Here is a 17,008-nt window from a genome sequence, read left to right as displayed (position 1 = left end):
TTTGCCCCAGGGGCAAGCAATACAAAGGAAAAGGGAAGCCGCACTTTAAGGCCCCCCAAAGGAGGGACGTGGACCCCAGGGAGGCAAAGACATCCTCTGGTTATCAGCTGAAAGGGAAGAGCATGCAGCTGACTCTATTGTGCCAGCAGGGAGGACATACCACCTGGCTCTGCCAGGATGTGCCTGAAGAAGCTTGCATCTCCCCAGTAACTGTCTGGGCCCCCCTGTAAGGAAGGCAGTGTCAGAAAGCCCAATGCTAAATAATAGTCATTATGTCACAAACTAATCACCAGCCATCAGAATATGTCCCCAGAGGCAAGTGGCAGATAACGCAGAATGATGATTAGATATTCCTTTACATTTTCTGCTAATCTGCAGAGTACAGAGAAAGGGTTGTCTTCTGCAATGATTTAGCAAATACTCTCTTATCAGGTGCCCTGCATGGTGGAAATAATAATGATAATGATAATAATTATTATTACTTATACCCTGCCTATCTGGCTGGGTTTCCACAGCCACTCTGGGTGGCTCCCAACAGAATATTAAAATCACAATAAAACATCAAACATTAAAAACTTCCCTAAATAGGGCTGCCTTCAGATGTTTTCTAAAAGTCAGATAGTTGTTTGTTTCCTTGACATCTGAAGGGAGGGCGTTCCACAGGACGGGTGCCACTACCGAGAAGGCCCTTTGCCTGGTTCCCTGTAACCTCACTTCTCGCAGTGAGGAAACCGCCAGAAGGCCCTTGGCGCTGGACCTCACTTTCAATTGACATGAGTGATTTCAGACAAATCACTCTGATATTTTCAAATCATGTATAGGGCACAGTAACAGACTATCACAGTTTTGTTAAGTGTAGTGCTCTCTGGTTCCCCCTTTGGTGGGGAGGGCCGTAGCTCAGCAGTAGAGCATCTGTTTTCACACATAAAGGTCTCAGGTTGAATCCTGGGCATCTCTAGGTAGGACTGGGAAAAACCTTTGCCCGAAACCCTGGACAGCTGCTGCCAGCCAGTATAGACTAGCCTTCCCCAACCTGGTGCCTTCTAGATGCTGTGAACCACAACTCGTATCAGCTGCTAGCGATATATATTTTCAATTTTTTTTTTGTGGAACTCTATTACACTTTCCCGCCTGCTCTAAACCATACGTATTGTTAAAGGTGAGCAGCAGTTCCCAGCACAGCACCATGATCTAACAGTATGGTCAAACGCAATGCAACAAAGATAAGCCCAGCAGATAAATAGCAGTCTTCAGAGAAAACGTTGCTGAGGCAAAAAGCCATTCTGATCTTATTTTACTTTTAGAATGATGGCTATGCTTGGCCTCCACAGCTGGAATAAGTAATAATAATAATAATTTATTATTTGTACCCCACGCATCTGGCTGGGTCTCCCCAGCCACTCTGGGCAGCTTCCAACAAAGATTAAAAATATATTAAAATATCACACATTAAAAACTTCCCTGAACAGAGCTGCCTTCAGATGTCTTCTAAATGTCAGATAGTTGTTTATCTCTTTGACATCTGGTGGGAGGACATTCCACAGGGTGGGCGCCACTACCGAGAAGGCCCTCTGCCTGGTTCCCTGTAGCTTTGCTTCTTGCAGTGAGGGAACCGCCAGAAGGCCCTCGGTGTCCGGGCAGAACGATGGGGGTGGAAACGCTCCTTCAGCTATACTGGGCCGAGGCCGCTTAGGGCTTTAAAGGTGAGCACCAACACTTTGAATTGTGCCCAGAAATGTACTGGGAGCCAACGTAGGTCTTTCAAGACCAGTGTTATGTGGTCTCCTGCTTGCCGGTTGGCCACTGTGAGAACAGGATCCTGGACTAGATAGGCCATTTGCCTGATTCAGCAGAATCTTCTTTTGGTACTGTGTCTTTAAAGCTGGCAGAACACAAGCAGAGAGGGGCCCTCCAAGTTTCATGGAATAGAGTTCCATAATTTTGGTGCCACTACTGAAAGGGCCCTGTCTCTAGTCTTGGCCAACCATGTTAGAGGAATGAGGAGTGGGGAGGCTGATTGGGGAAAAAACAATTCTTTGGATATCTTAGACCCAAGCAGTTTAAGGATTTTTTTTAAAAAACAACAACTGTAGGCTCCAGGTGCTTAGCTGTTGTCTTTTCTTATAAGGGGTCTTTAATGTGTGTTTTCCCACCAAGTCTCTAGAGATCTGGACCTGCCACCTGACAACAAAGGCACATCCCTGATTCAGCAGGAGATGTAAGCAGAGCTGTGTCCTTGCAGGCATCGCCACCTGTCTGCCTTTTGATCTGTTGTGTGCCATACCTGGAGTGTGGCTCACACAGGTGTGGGGTGGGTGGGCAACAGGGACATGGAGGGAACAGGTGCCTTGCCTCCTGCTGCCTCTGGAGACCAAGGCTGCGAAGCTAACCCCACAGAGCCTAGGGTTTGCCGATCAAAAGGCCGGCGGTTCAAATCCCCACAATGGGGTGAGCTCCCGTTGCTTGGTCCTTGCTCCTGCTAACCTAGCAGTTCAAAAGCACGTCAAAGTGCAAGTAGATAAATAGGTGGGAAGGTAAACGGCATTTCCGTGTGCTGCTCTGGTTTGCCAGAAGCGGCTTAGTCATGCTGGCCACATGACTCGGAAGCTGTACGCCGGCTCCCTCGGCCAATAAAACAAGATGAGCGCCGCAACCCCAGAGTCGTCCGCGACTGGACCTAATGGTCAGGGGTCCCTTTACCTTTAAAAGTTCAATAGGGCTGAGTAGACATGGTTGGGGTTACTCTGCAAAACTAGATCCCAGGCAATATACGCCTAAGTAGGGAACTATCAGGCCTTGGAAGGGGATAACTATATGTTAGAGATGGACTAGACAAAGAGCTTTGGCCTGATCCAACAAGGTTCCTCTTATGGCCTTATTTGTGGCATGCCTCCCATCGATTCTTGCTGGTGCCAGCTTCTCTTTCATTTCAAAGGATGGCAAGTACTGTTTCACTTGCCCTGACTTTGTAGTCATCTGGTGTGAGCAGAGAGCAAGCTATCGATCCTGCTGAGTTTTATGATTAGTCATTAGAATTATTTAATTGCAAGCCCACTCACCCTATGTTCAATTCCTCCCCATCCCCTTTTTTTACACTAAAGAGAGGCATAAGCCTGTCCAAAATAAATAAATAAAACTCATTTACTGAGCACAAACTTCACATGCAGAAAGTCCCACCATAATCTCTGTTAAAGGACATCAAGAAGGAGATCTAGAGCAGGGAATTGAGTGGACCACTAAAACAGCACTCATGGGTTTTTTTCTATAACCGTCTGCCCATGAAGGGTTAACATTTTCCATAGGAAGGTCATGTGGCCAAGCTATGCATTCAATATGTGACCCAGGGCTTAAGCCAAAATCCACAAACTAATCAGTGGCGCTTTCATGCGCTTCTGTCCTTGCTCTACAGATGGTGCTCCGCAGGACTAGCCATTGCTCACTGACATGTGAAGAGGTCATTAATCTTCATTGACACTCAGAGCAGCATCAATTTACATTTCAATCTATACAGAATTATCTCCTACTCAACCTCCTCCCCCGTGTGTGTGTGTGTGTGTGTGTGTGTGTGTGTTTCCACAAGGTGTGTCAATTCACCTAAAAGGTTTGTTTCCACAGGATCGGTTTTTGCACTTCCCACATCTTGTAAATTGAATGAAATGACCTACTAAAGCGTACAGTCATTCACACTCTCCTTTTTCATTCCACATCAACCATATTTAAAAAGTGGCATCAGCCAGACAACGGCCTGGTTCACACATAACGCAAAGCCAAACCAGAGTTTAGTATGAACAAGCACACTCTCAGAAAGGAGATTATGGCCACCAGCAGTCATTCCACTGCTGCACTGAGCTAAGCTAAGCTATAGTTTGGCTTTGCATGTTCTTGAAACAAACCATGAGTTGTAGTCAAGGCTCTTTCACACTAAGCCACGATTTGGTTCAGAGTTACGCGTGAATGAGGTTGACAGCAGTTCTCACTTGTGAAAGCGTGCTAGTCTTTTCTTTTCTTTGCTGTACTTTAAAATGTTAACAATTAAATGTACCCATTTCACATGTATGGTGTAAGCTTATCTCAAGTCAGTTTGCCATATACAGTGGTACCTCGGGTTACATACGCTTCAGGTTACATACGCTTCAGGTTACAGACTCCACTAACCCAGAAATAGTACCTCGGGTTAAGAACTTTGCTTCAGGATGAGAACAGAAATCGTGCAGCGGCAGCGAAGCGGCAGCAGGAGGCCCCATTACCTAAAGTGGTGCTTCAGGTTAAGAACAGTTTCAGGTTAAGAACGGACCTCCGGAACGAATTAAGTTCTTAACCCGAGGTACCTCTGTACTAGCAAAATATCTTCTCCAACTCTTCATTTCCTAAGAGCCAGGGTGGCAAAGCATCTAGTATGTTAGACTAAGACTGGAGAGACCAAATTTCAAATCTCTGCTCAGCCATGCAATTCTCACTTTGGGTCACTTGCTAATCCTCCATCTATTTCACAGGACTGTTGTGGATTAAATAGGTGTGGGATAAAGAAGAGTCATGAACACAATTATTTACTTGTGTTTTCCTCTGTAAAACACCCTGATGAAGGGCGGTATATAAAATTAATTAACAGCAGCCATGGAGCCCCTGGGTACCAAGTTGGCGGCTCCTGGAATAGTCAAACAAGCCTAAACCTCTTTCAGACTGAATGTGAAGACAGCAATCCATTCCTAGCCCAAGACTCAAGAATACTTTTCATGTTACACTGGATGGAAGACAGGAACCTGAAAACTCATGGGTAGTTAGTTGCCAAAGACAAGAACCCTATCCATGTTATAATAAAATTATTATTATTATTATTATTATTATTATTATTAACACCCCATCCATCTGGCTGGGTTCCCCCAGCCACTCTGGGCAGCTCCCAACAGAATATTAAAAACACAATAAAACATCAAACATTAAAAACTTCCCTAAACAGGGCTGCCTTCAGATGTCTTCTAAAAGTCAGATACAGTGGTACCTCTGGTTAAGAACTTAATTTGTTCTGGAGGTTCATTCTTAACCTTAAACTGTTCTTAACCTGAGGTACCACTTTAGCTAATGGCGCCTCCCGCTGCCGCCGCTGCGCAATTTCTGTTCTCATCCTGAAGCAAAGTTCTTAACCCGAGGTACTATTTCTGGGTTAGCAAAGTATGTAACCTGAAGAGTCTTTAACCTGAGGTACCACTGTAGTTTATTTCCTTGACATCTGGTAGGAGGGCAGGCCCCACTACCAAGGAGGCCCTCTGCCTGGTTCCCAATATCCTCACTTCTCGCAGTGAGGGAACCACCAGAAGGCCCTAGGAGCTGGACCTCAGTGTCCGGGCTGAACGATGGGAGTGGAGACGCTCCTTCAGGTATATGCCCATGCATGATTACCATCGCATGAAGAGGGCTGTATTTGCTGGCCACACACACACAGTTACATCCCCATCATGTGACCCTGCCATGCTCCATATGTTGGAGAGGAAGAGTTTACCAGATTTTTGGGGTGTGGCTGTGAGCTAGAACCTACTATTTAGGACTCTCCAAAGCTAATGACTGTATAAATGTAGCTAGTCTCCTTCCCTAGATACTGCTCAAACTATTTGGATCCTATAGCTTTTTTGTAGAAACCCATTCACGTGAAATGCACCGTTCCATCATTACATGCTTGAAAGACTATCTGCCATTGAAGTAGCCACAGTTAAACACAGCATTATCCCAAGGAGACGATATGCCCCCCTCCACACACACTCCCAGTGCTGATGCTTTCAGTCATCCTGGAAAATAGGCCTCACAGGGTGAAAGGACTGAGGCATTTACTCCATTTCCTAGGCAACCTCACAAGTTGAGTCGGCATTGTTAAATCTTGCACAGCTAGACACAGAGCCACCAGTTGATGACCGCAGTCTACAAAAATAGGTGGAAGAAAGATAGAGGGATGCTCTTGTAACACATCACTTATATCCAGCTGAATAACCTCCATGTTCTTCTGCAATATATCCTATGAAAAGCCAGCAATAGTTTTGCTGCAACAGAAGCATGGGAATTTGAACCTGGAAAACTCTGGACGATTATTGCAGCTTTGAAATCAGAGGGGTCGTCGTCCCCCACCTCGAATTTCAGACTCTGAATCTGTTGCTGGGATAGAAACTAACAAGATTCCAAGCATAGTTCCACGGTTCTCACATTTTCCTTGCTCGCATGACTAAGTAAACTCCTGCCTATGAAAAACCAACAGGAGGAGAAACGGGAGTCTCAACTGAGATATTCTAAGTCTGAACCAGCTCAGGAAGAAAAGAAGCCTGAACTGTTTTATACTGCAATAATGGACACATCAATCGCATAAAGAGAAATGCATCCCTTTATTATCATACAACCCAAAGATGTTGGTCCTGCCCCTTTTCAGGGAGCCAGGATATCAGCTACCAACCAGTGGACTCTCCAAAATGCACACCAATGCACACCAACTGTATTGGAGGAAACAATGATATTTATTTGGAAACTGGCTCAAGAAAAAGGGGGAAGTGGGGAGGTCACCAACAAAAGTTATATTTCTGGATGAACATCATAGCACTTAAAAAAAAAAAAACAACCTGCAGTGGTTGGCAGCTTGAAAGAAGATGGAAGAACAAAGGCAAAAGCTGGTCTAAGTCCAAAGAATTGCAAAGACTGTTGACACAAGAGACCTAAGCATATTGACATGCACCAGATGTAATCCTGTTGGTAAACAGACACAGAGACCAAGACTCTTGTTTTGAAAGGCAAGGAAATGGTGCTTTCCAACTGGTTCCCTGAGCCTTTAATGGCTCTCTTGGGTCAGCAGTGACAGCTCACCAGTGCCTTAAAGGGGCAGAACAGTGCCACAGGAAGCCAACAGGAAAAACAATCAACCACTCATCAAAAGGTTCACCTTTTGCTCCGACTTTCCTGCAAATCAACTCATCTGTTTAATACATAGAGCATATACTGCAAGAGAGGGAGATTTGGAAACTGGGCATCCGTATTTCTTCTCAAAAACCTCTCCGGGTACGTTCCCCACTTCACTAGGAGATCAATCATCAAACCGGTCACTGCTGGCTTTGTTTACATATAACTTCATCCAATATCAAAACAGAAACGCCCAAAGTGTTTGGCCTCATTTAGGCAGCCACTTCTCTAAAGTGCTGTCAGTGATAAGATAGAGACTTTCAAAAAGAAAAGAATTCTAGGACATTCCTTCTAAATAATAATAATAAATCAATAGCCTATTGGTCCTGCAGCCCACTCTGTACATTTACTCATAAATTAATTCGCTCACTTACAGGAAACTAAGACCCACTGAAATGCATGGAACTTACTTCTGAGTGGACAAGTATTCAACTGCATTGTTACTTCCAAAGCAAACACATAACAGAATTGGGCTGTAAAACTGCCCTGCAAAAAGCATCACTGATTTTTTAAAAAAAAATAATATATTGAAATATGCAACTGAGGGCTTTGAAGGGGGATGTGTAAGGAACCAAATCCATCCTGCAGTCTTGTACCTGAAAAGGTTACTTTGCTGATAACTAGTTTCCAATTCAGAAAAAGTGAATACACACCACATGGGATAAATATACACTTACCCATTTTGGTATACATACACTTGAAAAAACACAGCACAAGTTATGAATACACATGTATCTTTTTTTCCACCTTCATGGAAGCAATATCAGTTGTAGGGAAACAGAGCAGTGCAAAGTTTTCCTAGATACCCCCAAAATTCTACGGAAGTTAATGGAACTTACACATGTGCAAAGTGAACATTTTGGCTTTCCTTCTAAATCGCATTCGCCTTAAATAAATAGTAGCTAACAGTTTTACTACCAACAACAACAATAGCCCCACATTTATACAACGCTTTCAAGTGTTCACAGATGTGGAGATAATAGCTAGTTATAATCATTTCCTTGGGAGTAATCTCCAATTGAAATAAACTGGGATTCACTTCCAAGCCTAGAATGACATAACTTCTTACTTACACAGCACTTCTTTTAATTTACAAACTGCTTTACAATATTGATTATGTTAGCCCACAACAATTGCAAAATGCTTTGAGGGTGGGTGGCTGTTGTTGGGTTGTTGTTTTGTTCCAATCAAGTGGTATATAAGTTGGATGAAATACAATAATTATAAAAATCTCAGGCCGCTTTTCTCCCCATTTTACAGATTGCAAACTGAAGCAGAGAGCTGTTGACTTTGCCAGTCACTTAGGATGATGCTGTGCCAGTGGCACAAAATCCAAGACTGCTTTCTCTCTCACTCACTCACAAACACCAAATTCAGCTGAAAGGTTTCTGGTCCATATTTTAACCTTAGAATCCTGGACCAGGCTGATCAACCACAGTCAATGCAGGACAATTTATCACAAAGATCAACGAGCGTTTGTGAGAATAGAGCGTTTGTGAGAATACACGCTGCCTGGAAGCTGATCCTGGCCACCAGCTTCTCCTTGACTTGTTATCTCTCTCTCTCTCTCTCTCTCTTTCTCTCTCTCCCTCCAAAACATGCAACAAAGGGAGCTCTCCAACCCCCAACCGCAGAGGGAGGGAGAGGAGAAAGGAGCTGCCAAGGAGGGTGATGGTTTTCTGGTGGGGAGAACCCTTTGGTGAGAGAAGCTCCAAGCAATGACCTTTTTCCTGGCAGGAACCAGGGACGATCTGGAAAACCAGATGGGAGACAATAAAGACACCCTCTTCCCATTTGGCTCCCAATCGACTTTTTACAAGAGGTGAGCTGCAACCCGGGAAGATGGGATGGCAAAACTCTCCTACCCCCACCTTCCCCTTTCCATTCATCAGCTTCTACTGGTTCCAACCATAGCCGGTTAATCCTCTGCACGCTTTCTTGCAGTGGCGCAAGCCGCCCAACAGTCCCGGTGGGACTTTACTTTCCAGCAAACATGCACAGGAGCGGAGGATTAAGATTGCGGTGTCCTTGCTTATTTGAAGATGCCGTTGCAGCTTGCCAAAGGCAGTTGCAAATTTACGTTCCAGCTTAAATTAACGCGCTTCGGCCGGGGTTGTTTTTGCAGGATCGGGGACACGATCCGCCGGGGTGTGTCCCAGGAATTTAGGGGAGCTTCTCTTTTCGCCCCGATGGCGCGCAGGTGAATTGGCCGGTGGGTCGCAACCAGTTTGGGGGGGGGGGAACAAAACAAAAAAACACCACCTTACAATATCAGCAATGCAAAGAGGGACTCGTCGTAGATCACCCCACTAGGATCCGGGGGGGGGGGGTTCACATTGCAAGTTTAGCCCCCTACCCATGGGCGTAGCCAAGGGGAGCAGCTGCGTCCCCCAATCAATAAAAATCAATAAAATACATATTTAACTGAGGTTCTGCCCCCCCAAACAAAAATCCTGGCTACGCCCATGTGGTTGCACCCTCCTAATAGACAAAGTGGCTGAAAGGCTAGCCTCCCCAAAGCCCCCTTCCAACGGCTTATAGCTCCAGGAGGTCGCCCCCTTGCAAAGCCCCTCACTCTTCTGCAGGATTCGCACTCACCTCTCGGTTCCCAGCTTCGGGACTTTTGCTTTTCTTATTATTATTACTCCGCCGCCCAGAATCAGGCTTGGCTTTTTAGGGTTTCTGCAGTACTTTCCGGAGATCCGCGCCGGCACCAGCTCTCTTCGGCTGCCGCCACAACCTGCTTTTCTCATTCAAACATACAACAAACCACCCCCGACGGCGCGGCGGAGGGCTGAGAAACCCGGCCTGGAATTTGCCGGATGGGGATTCCCAGCTCAGCGTGCAGGGACACTTGCCAGAAGTTAATTAACTTCTCTTACATTTCACTTAGCAGATGCCGGAGCTAAAATCGGATTGACAGCTACAGTACCTTATCTTACACGGTGTCATTACTCCTTGCAATTGTTGTAGACTGCAGATAAAACATCTGGGCTCCCCCTCAGCTTTTTGATGAAGCAGCCTATAAATTTTGTTAAATAAACATATGGAGCACATGGTTCATCGTTTAAGGTTTTGTTCTTATTGTTGTTTATCAGAAGAATATAACCAAGATTCTATATTACAATATCCATGCACTGAGCTTTGCAGGCTACAAGAAAAAAGGAAGGGGCTCTGCCCTGAGGAGCTTGCAAATCAAATCCAACTTGGGGAGAAACAACAGAGGAAAGCGAGAGAACACCTGGGCACAGGGGTAAATGCTAAACAGGGAAGCATTACGAGGTTGTTGCAGTTGCACAGTCACATCGACAGCATTTATAGCACTTTTTATAACAGTTTGCACCAAAGAACAATGTGAAACTTTCGTTTACTTTGTCCCAGATCTATAATCCCAGCACCTTTAAGAAACTACAGTTCCCAGGATGCTTTGCTGTGGGGGAGCCTTCTGCTTTAATCCTATGATGCGGCTGTGATGCTGAGATACAGGTTTAGCTGTAGGAGGAGGTTGTGCCAAAGCTTTCATGGGAAAAGTAAGCTTTGAGAGGACATCATTATTTATTGTTGTTGCTATTAATCACACTGTACATGTATGTCTCAAGGCAAACTGTAAACACATCTTTAAAGCAGCTATAATAAATGTTAAAGCAGTACCAAAAAAACAACAACCCCAGACTAAAGTAAGTTTCGAAACAGCACAAAATGAACCTAGAAAGCTTAGTTAGTTAGAGCATGGTGCAGGTTCAATCCCTGTACAGTGGTACCTCGGGTTAGGAACTTAATTTGTTCTGGAGGTCCGTTCTTAACCTGAAACTGTTCTTAACCTGAAGCACCACTTTAGCTAATGGGGCCTCCTGCTGCCGCTGCGCTGCCGCTGCACGATTTCTGTTCTCATCCTGAAGCAAAGTTCTTAACCCGAGGTACTATTTCTGGGTTAGCGGAGTCTGAAACCTGAAGCATCTGTAACCCGAGGTACCACCATATAGGGCAGCTGCCTATTCCTGCATTGCAGGGGGTTGGATGAGATGATCCTCTGGGTCCTTTCCAACTCTACAATTCTATGAGCACTTATTTCCCATTGCTTCTTGAAAGGACAGCTAGTAGGAGCCTGCGAGTTTTTCCCAAAGAAGAGGGGCAACCGCACTGAAAGCTCTGTTTTGAGCTGCTGTGGATCGGAAGGAAATAAAGGGAGGAAGCATCCGCAGGTTCCCCCCCCCCCAAGAGGCAGTTCCAAGGAAAAGGGGTTGCAAGCAGTGCCAGATTTACGTATAAGCTAAACAAGCTATAGCTTAGGGATCCACTCTCTTGGGGAGCCCCCCAAAAATTAAAGAAAAAAACCCTGGATGTACATTCCCAAAATATAAGATAAAAAACAAATAAAATAAAACCTACATACAGCAACAGTGTTTTGTGTTGTGTAGGCTCCTATGATGTAAGTCATGGGCCCCGCCTGCTAGCCTGCTCCCTCAAATATCACTGGTTTGCTCCTTTCTATATACAGGGTGCCTACATTCTGCATGGACTGCTTGCATGGTAAAATGAGCAAATGGCTTTCGATACCTATTAGGTCCATAAATTACCATCTAGCATATATTCAGCACAAAAACAGCGACAATTTGTTGTTGACAAAGGACATATAAAGGGCCCCATTACCTTCAGTAGCTTAGGACCTCATCAAACCTAAATCCAGCCCTGGTTGCAAGGGAGAAAGAGCAGAGATCAATCAGTACAAAAAGAATACTTTAAAAAAGAGAGAGTTGAGTATGGGGGGGTGAGGCGAGCATCAAGACAGGCACCGCAATTCCGCAAAGCAGGACCAATGTGGTGTAGCGGTCAGTGCCAGGTTAGTACTCAGGAAAAATCTCCACTCAGTAGTTTAGTTCATTGGGTGACCTTAGGCTAATCACACACACTGTAAGCCTAACTTACCTTTACAAGGTAGTTTTTCTTGGGGGGATAGAATCAGGGGAAACCGTGGGCCTTGCCTTGAGCCCTTTGGAGGAAAGGCAGAGAATAAATGTACAAGAAAAATAAGAGAGGCCATAGCAGGAAACACCATCTGCTTGGTGTTGCTGCAAGGCTCTTCTTCAACCAGGCCTCAGTCTCCTTTTTGTGCCACATTATATACTGCCCCGACACGGGTGGTGATGTGAGTTAAACCACAGAGCCTAGGGCTTGCTGATCAGAAGGCTGGCGGTTCGAATCCCTGCGATGGGGTGAGCTCCCATTGCTCGGTCCCAGTTCCTGCCAACCTAGCAGTTTGAAAGCATGTCAAAGTGCAAGTAGATAAATAGGTACCGCTCAAGCGGGAAAGTAAACGGTGTTTCTGTGCGCTGCTCTGGTTTGCCAGAAGCGGCTTAGTCATGCTGGCCACATGACTCAGAAGCTGTACGCCGGCTCCCTCAGCCAGTAAAGCGAGATGAGCGCCACAACCCCAGAGTCAGCCACGACTGGGCCTAATGGTCAGGGGTCCCTTTACCTTTACCTATATACTGCCCCACCAGATAAGGGGAAATGTGTCCTAGAAAACACTCCCTGCTCACTACAAAATTCTCCAAAGCCATTAAGTATCTCCAGCCACCTCTAGAAATATCAGTGCTCGATAGCAGACAATTCAAATAAAAAAGTCAACTACTTGACATGGCAATATCACATTCCTACTACAAAAACGCATGGGGCTTTTTAAATAAAACAACAACAATGCAGCGGAGTTTCAGCTTTGCACATGTTGCTTTTCATTTTGAGGACACTCCAGTGCTGCCTGGAGAAATCCAGTGCCAGGAATTCCGGCACATCCTCGCCTCCTTACCCAATTCAACCTGCCTCTATTGTTTGCTGGTTCAAAGTCTGCTTGGAGGAACTGAGCAGCTTTTCATTCACCTATTTCAAATTCTCCTCCAGTGAGAAAGCCAAGGAAGTTTGGGGCACATTGTTTAAGCAACTGCCAGATAAATCACAGTGAAATCTCAATACTGGAAAATGAAAGCTTATATGGAAAACTGCCCCAACCAAACACCCAGGTCCGCCCCCCCTTTCCTTCTAGCGCAGAGCATAACAATATTGATTTGCATCACGTTTTATGACAGGTTAATGAACAAATAATAGTATCTATTACCAAGCATTCTTAAATAGGGTGTTTCAAGCATTCGAGGTCCCTCTCCGTATTTTTGCTCGGTAATCCTTGCAACAGCATCTTAGACAACATATTAAAAAGCAGAGACACCACCTTGCCAACAAAGGTCTGTATAGTTAAAGCTATGGTTTTCCCAGTAGTGATGTATGGAAGTGAGAGCTGGACCATAAAGAAGCCGATCGCCGAAGAATTGATGCTTTTGAATTATGGTGCTGGAGGAGACTCTTGAGAGTCCCATGGACTGCAAGAAGATCAAGCCTATCCATTCTTAAGGAGCCCTGAGTGCTCACTGGAAGGACAGATCGTGAAGCTGAGGCTCCAATACTTTGGCCACCTCATGAGAAGAGAAGACTCCCTGGAAAAGACCCTGATGTTGGGAAAGATGGAGGGCACAAGGAGAAGGGGACGACAGAGGACGAGATGGTTGGACAGTGTTCTCAAAGCTACCAGTATGAGTTTGACCAAACTGCGGGAGGCAGTGGAAGACAGGAGTGCCTGGCGTGCTCTGGTCCATGGGGTCATAAAGAGTCGGACATGACTAAACTACTAAACAACAACAACAATCCTTGCAACAACCCTGTGAGATGGATTTTAAAAACCATGTGCAGGTGGGCATGATACGGGAAGGTGGTTCCAAGAGAGTGGTGGTTTGCTTGAGGGTTTGCAAAGCCGTGGCCCTCCAGACCTTGATGGACCACAACTCACCATCCCTGACCACTGGCTGGGATGGATGGGACTTGGGAATCCCAACGACACATGTAGTTCCTAAAGCCATGCGCAGAGTAAGCCTAAACATGCTTGGACAGAATTAAGTCTCCATCCTTAATGTATGTACAAGGACTGTAGCTGTAGGGAGTTCACAGCTGCGGTGAGGTCTGAGCAAAGCCTTCTCTAGCCAGTTTGCTGCATCGACTTGTGTTTATTATGAAGGAGAATCTGAGAAACTGGGCAAGGGTTTTTTTTTGGGGGGGGGGAGGAGGCTTGTACTTAACACTGGCTGCAAAAGAGAATTATTGTCAGTCTGATTTGCCAGCTTAGGAGACAGCTTTGAGGAGGGGAGGGTGGAGGGGGAGAACTGTGACCTCTAGGAGCAGCTAGCTTAAGTTTCACCTTTTCATCCCTGTCCAGCGAGGGACTGGATGAAACCATAGAAACAGCCCATTGATGTCATTCGATTCAACTCAAGTGACTGCAGTTTCATAGCAAAAGCATCTCAGGACCCCCACCCCCAGTGAAGAAACTTTATCCAAAGGTAATTGGATGTGTCATGGTTGGGAAGTTGTGCGTCTCTATAATGCCAACAAAGCAAGTCCCCGCTGGAATTGGGTACCTTTTATCACCCCTGCTAAAATAGCAAGAGACTTGCCAGAGAAATAGTCTACCTGCTCGCAAGGATTTCCTATCTCACGCCGAAGTAATTTGACCAGATATTTCTGGTCCTTGGCAAACACTAGCTTAGTGGTCTATCCGAACGGAATAGGAACGTTCCTTTTGGGAAGCAAAAGAGGGCAAAGCTACCTTTTCTTAAAAGATACGATAAAATCCTGAAGTTATTCAAATCAACAATGGAATGCCCCCAGATCAGGATTTCATTCCACTTTTAGCTTGTGAATCCTGCTCTAAAGCCATGCTTTAAACAGTTGAACAATTTAAAATAATTGTGCAGAATAATGATTAATAATAATATTAATTAATAAATTATAAATAATGGTAATAATGATTAATTAATAATAGGTTAATGGTGTAGGCAACTTTAGTTCAAAGAATTGCGGAGGAGGGTAGGACATGGCCCTGCACTTTATACAGTGGTACCTCGGGTTACATACGCTTCAGTTTACATATGCTTCAGGTTACAGACTCCGCTAACCCAGAAATAGTACCTCGGGTTAAGAACTTTGCCGCAGGATGAGAACAGAAATTGTGCAGTAGCAGCACGTCGGCAGCGGGAGGGCCCATTAGCTAAAGTGGTGCTTCAGGTTAAGAACAGTTTCAGGTTAAGAATGGACCTCCGGAATGAATTAAGTACGTAACCAGAGGTACCACTGTATAAAGGTAAAGGTACCCTTGCCCGTACGGGCCAGTCGTGTCCAACTCTAGGGTTGTGCGCCCATCTCACTTAAGAGGCCTGGGGCCAGCGCTGTCTGGAGACACTTCTGGGTCACGTGGCCAGCGTGACGAACCTGCTCTGGCAAGCCAGCGCAGCACACGGAAACGCCGTTTACCTTCCCACTATAAAGCGGTACCTATTTATCTACTTGCACTTAGGGGTGCTTTCGAACTGCTAGGTGGGCAGGAGCTGGGACCGAAAGACGGGAGCTCACCCCGCCGCAGGGATTCGAACCGCCGACCATACGATTGGCAAGTCCTAGGCACTGAGGTTTTACCCACAGCGCCACCCGCGTCCACAGTTATACCACTGTATAATCATCCTTTAAACCATTTCTGTACCACAATATGGCAAACTGAGGCAACAAATGTTACAAAAATACACAATAAAACAATTCGTACAAATTAGTAAGAAATATATACGGTTATCAATTCCTTCTCCTCCTGACATTCCACCCCACTCAGCACCTTTGTCTCCTGGCTCTCACCAAGGGCCCAGCCCTACCAGCCAGCTCCCCAAACCTCACAGCAAAGAGGGTGCCTGAAGTCTGCTGACATCCGTCCCCTCTAGGCTTGCTTTTATGGGCAGACACCAAAGTTGATGGCGCTTCCTCAGTCATGTTCCCTTCAGCAATGTCCCAATCCCCATCTAGAGACAAGGCTTATTTATGCATGAAGTTACCCTTGCCCACACCATTCAGATCACTGCCTATCACAGGTGTAAAGTGGGTTTATTTATTTTCAACTATGTGCTCTAAGCAAATTGGTACATACAATAAGCAGAGTAAGAGCCTCTTTCCCCACCTAAAGAAAATCTATCAGGCATCCTACATTGCAAAACAGAATGCTGCAAGCATTCTGAAGCACTGCCTTCCCCTTCCTTTTATTAATTAGCTGTGTTTCCTTTCGCGGCTGTCCTTTTTTCCCCCTACTCCGACTGAAGTTCACCACTATAACCCCTTACATGGATTTCGGAATCATCAGCTGACAAGTTTCCAAGTATTACTCCCTCATCAGTAGGACTAGAAACTTGGGTTTTACAAAACGACTTGAGTCTCGAAGACGGTTTCATTTGATATTCCATTTACCACGAAAGTAAAATGTTGACCAATTCTTGCAACGGAATAGCAGAAGAGGCAAACATGTTTCTAGCTAGAAGTTTGGAAGTATTATGTCCACCAGCCACTGAGGCCACCATGAAGGAATTTATCACATTCCCAGACTTTTAACAGCAGGGTTGCTGCAGTCATGCTGTTTTTTCCAGGACTTTTTACTATCTTCACCCCAGCAATGAATCTTCACTTAATCACTGAAGATGCTGCTACACAGTAAAAATAGATGCTGATGAACTCTCCAGAGTTCCCCAATTCAGTTTCCCCACCTGGCTGCCACAAAGTTACTTGTTTCTACCCTTGTTGTTTCCAAAACATACAGGGAAAGGCTGTGCAGGTTTCCAAGCACAGCACAAAGAAACTCTTCCCCCAACTGATATTTAATAAAAGCTTGACTAAAAGAGGGCAGCAATTGAACCATTGTAAAATACATCAAGGGATGCGGGTGGCGCTGTGGATTAAACCACAGAGCCTAGGACTTGCTGATCAGAAGGCTGGCGGTTCGAATCCCTGTGACGGGGTGAGCTCCCATTGGTTGGTCCCTGCTCCTGCCAACCTAGCAGTTCGAAAGCACGTCAAAGTGTAAGTAGATAAATAGGTACGGCTCCGGCGGGAAGGTAAACGGCATTTCCGTGTGCTCCTCTGGTTTGCCAGAAGCGGCATAGTCATGCTGGCCACATGAGCCGGAAGCTGTACACCGGCTCCCTCGGCTAATAAATCGAGATGAGCG

The 17,008-nt window shown here is 45.5% G+C and overlaps 1 protein-coding gene across 5 annotated transcripts in view; it reads right to left on the bottom strand.

Annotated features, from left to right (window-relative positions):
• The window catches only part of PLCH1 (phospholipase C eta 1), a 145,646-nt gene extending 135,738 nt beyond the window's left edge, over positions 1-9,908 (bottom strand). For 3 of the 5 annotated variants that reach the window (XM_081007715.1, XM_081007710.1, XM_081007713.1), the window contains exon 1: positions 9,529-9,908. The gene's annotated coding sequence lies outside the window, so the exon portion shown is untranslated. The remainder of the gene's footprint in view (positions 1-9,528) is intronic. The other 2 variants (XM_081007709.1, XM_081007712.1) reach the window with 1 other exon arrangement.
• Positions 9,909-17,008: the final 7,100 nt, after the last annotated feature.

Source organism: Podarcis pityusensis (assembly GCF_964106645.2).
Source record: "Podarcis pityusensis genome assembly, chromosome: 5".
Taxonomy (NCBI): domain Eukaryota; kingdom Metazoa; phylum Chordata; class Lepidosauria; order Squamata; family Lacertidae; genus Podarcis; species Podarcis pityusensis.
This window is presented reverse-complemented; position numbering and strand designations above follow the sequence as displayed.